The sequence below is a fragment of the Hipposideros armiger genome, unplaced genomic scaffold (assembly GCF_001890085.2).
Source record: "Hipposideros armiger isolate ML-2016 unplaced genomic scaffold, ASM189008v1 scaffold_23, whole genome shotgun sequence".
Lineage (NCBI taxonomy): Eukaryota > Metazoa > Chordata > Mammalia > Chiroptera > Hipposideridae > Hipposideros > Hipposideros armiger.
In genome coordinates this window covers 2101662-2104474 of record NW_017731373.1, presented here as the reverse complement: position 1 = coordinate 2104474, position 2813 = coordinate 2101662, and the positions used below count along the sequence as shown (strand labels likewise).

At 44.9% G+C, this 2813-nt stretch overlaps 1 pseudogene; it reads right to left on the bottom strand.

Moving 5' to 3' along the window:
- The window catches only part of LOC109379195 (40S ribosomal protein S2 pseudogene), an 8852-nt pseudogene extending 8294 nt beyond the window's left edge, over positions 1-558 (bottom strand).
- Positions 559-2813: the final 2255 nt, after the last annotated feature.

Below are 2813 nucleotides of genomic sequence, written 5' to 3'. Positions count from 1 at the left end.
GCCCAGCCTACCTTGCAAGGGACAGTGTGGGGCTTGCCGATCTTGTTCCCCCAGTAGTCTCGCCGCACAGGGACGATGGAGAACTTGGCCAGGATGATGGCCCCGCGGATGGCAGTGGCTACCTCCTTGGAGCACTTAACACCCAGACCCACGTGTCCATTGTAGTCCCCAATGGCAACAAATGCCTTGAACCGGGTCCTCTGGCCAGCACGGGTCTGCTTTTGCACTGGCATTATTTTCAAAACTTCATCCTTCAGGGATGACCCCAGGAAAAAATCAATGATCTCAGATTCCTTGATGGGCAGGGAGAAGAGATAGATCTCCTCTAGGGATTTCATGTCCTTGACCAGGCAGCCCAGCTTGGTGACGGGGATCCACTCTTTGTCCTCGGCTTTGCCTCCACGAGCTCCGCGGCCTCAACCACAACCACGACCTTGGCCCCTGATGCCGCTGCCGAAATCTCCACGGAAGCTGCCTGCAGCCTCCCACTCCAGGGCCCCGGGGGCTTCCGGGCCCTCCAGCAGTACTGGCGTCATCCGCCATTTGGTGGTGTATTGAAGAAGCTAATGTTCATTTTCAGTTTTACTTCAGAGCCACATGAACGTACCCAAAGAGCCGCATGTGGCTCGCAGCCACCGTTTGCGAACCCCTGCTCTAGACAATTTTAAGAAACCCTCTGAAAGCTGCAGCCAGAGAAAATAGATTGGGAAATTCTCTTTACCTTTCTTGACTGCACAACTGCATAAGATTGCAGTTTTGGAAAGATTCTAGAGAAGCAGGAATATCAAGATGATTACTCCAAACATTATTTGGTCAAGATTAAAGATACCAGTGACTAGATGAGGCAGTAGGAATGGTAGTTCTCTGGGGAAATATGCTCAGGATATCATCGAAACCCCTTGGGAAACTACACAAAAGACAATGTCCAGGCTCCAGTTAGATGTTGGACCGAAAAATGGATAAATGTTGGCAGGGTGGAGTTGCCTCATTGAAAGCAACCAGGGTTTATTTGAATGGTACACACCCATGGAGAGCCTTTCCAAGTCAATATTTGCAGGAGTGCATTAGAACAAATTTATGAACCTGGTGAAAAGAATGGATGTGAGGGAGGGGACGTAGACACCGTTCCAATAGTGAGCTCTAACCATGGAGGTGAACTTTTAAAACTACAGCTTAATCGGCTTGAAAAGTGGATAGGGAAATAACCAAGGAAAAACAAATGCAACTGTTAAGTCATCTGTTGCTATTTCAGGAAAGAATGGAATGTTTCTACTGCAACTCAGGAAGCTCCAGCGAGGCTCAGATCTTGGAGAATCTCAAACCTGAAAAGCAGGGTTTTGGGGCACATGACTAGGGGTATTCTGGTCCTCACAAGCAGCAGCAACTCCAATCTAAAGGTTCTCTCAAACTGGGTTAAATATCAAGGACTGTGTTGGAGTAAGTGGTTGATGAAATCAAATGTTATAAGAAAAAGGGAGTGTAGCAGCTGTCAAACTGAAAATAATTGTGAATTTAGTAAACTTAAGTGACCTCTGACTTTGTCACCAAAAGATGACCTAACAACAGTAGCAGAAGCAATAGCATTTTCACCCAATACCAATACTCATGTATAACACTAGCACCAGATTTGATCTCTAATAATGGTCTCCACTAAAAGAGAACAGGATTCCTTGGGATAGCAATTGCATCCATGCTTTGGGACAGGAAAAAACCAGGATGGATCAGGAACACCTAGTTGCTGCCTGACAAGCATACTTTGGAGAATATCCACAGCATTCTTTTTTTTTTAAAGGAGCCAACCCAAGAGATTCACATTGGCCAAGTTAGAACATTTTGAGTATCAGTAACAATTATAGTGAATTAGAACAAAGCCCGGAGCTCATAATAAAAAGAAGAAAGTGAATGTAAAGAATAGAAAAAGTTCCAATATAAACTGGTGACTATTGGGCTGGCCGAGTGGCTCAGTTGGTTAAGAGCCTGCGCTCTGAGCAACAGCGTCGCCAGTTCGATTCCTACATGGGCCAGTGAGCTGCGCCCAGGTTGAGCTGCCAACAGGTGGCAGGATGGCTCAGCTGGTGAGAGCACCTGATCCTAACAACAAGGTTGCCGGTTCAACTGCATGGGATGGTGGCTACGCCCCCCTGCAATTAAGACAGCTTGGCACCTTGAGCTGAGCTGCCGCATGGAGGGCTCAGTGGATAGAGGGTGCGCTCTTAACAACGAGGCTGCTACTTTGACTCCCACATGGGATGGTGGCTACATCCACCCGCAACTAACTGAATACAGCACCTTGAGCTGAGCAATGCGACTAGACTTGGAGCTGAGCTAGCTGCGCCCTCCACAACTAAGATTGAAGGACAACTTGGCTGTTCCCCTTCCCCAATTTCCCAATAAAATCTTTAAAAAAAAATTACAGAAAATAAACTGGTGAATATTATATGTTTAATGCCTTATTGATATTAAGAAGCCAGAGTATTAACATATAAGTATGTGTCTGTTGATAAAGTATAGATTATATTCTTGTTTCTAGATGTATAAACAGGAAGGAGTGAAATAAAACTAGTGAGAGAGCCAAACGAAGAAAGTAGGAACTAAACCAAGAGCCAAGAATGAGCAGCACTGGTTGTCTCATATAATCAAGTAGAAGGGGAGTCCAGCAACCAACTAGCATTGGTCATAAATAATTAACTGAAAAAAAAGGTCCAATAATAGGCTTCAAGATGATATATTACCCAAAATTTGAAATTTGAAGTTAACTTCCTAAAGGAATGAAACATTTGAGCTGATATATTCATGAGACAACAAAGAATTCT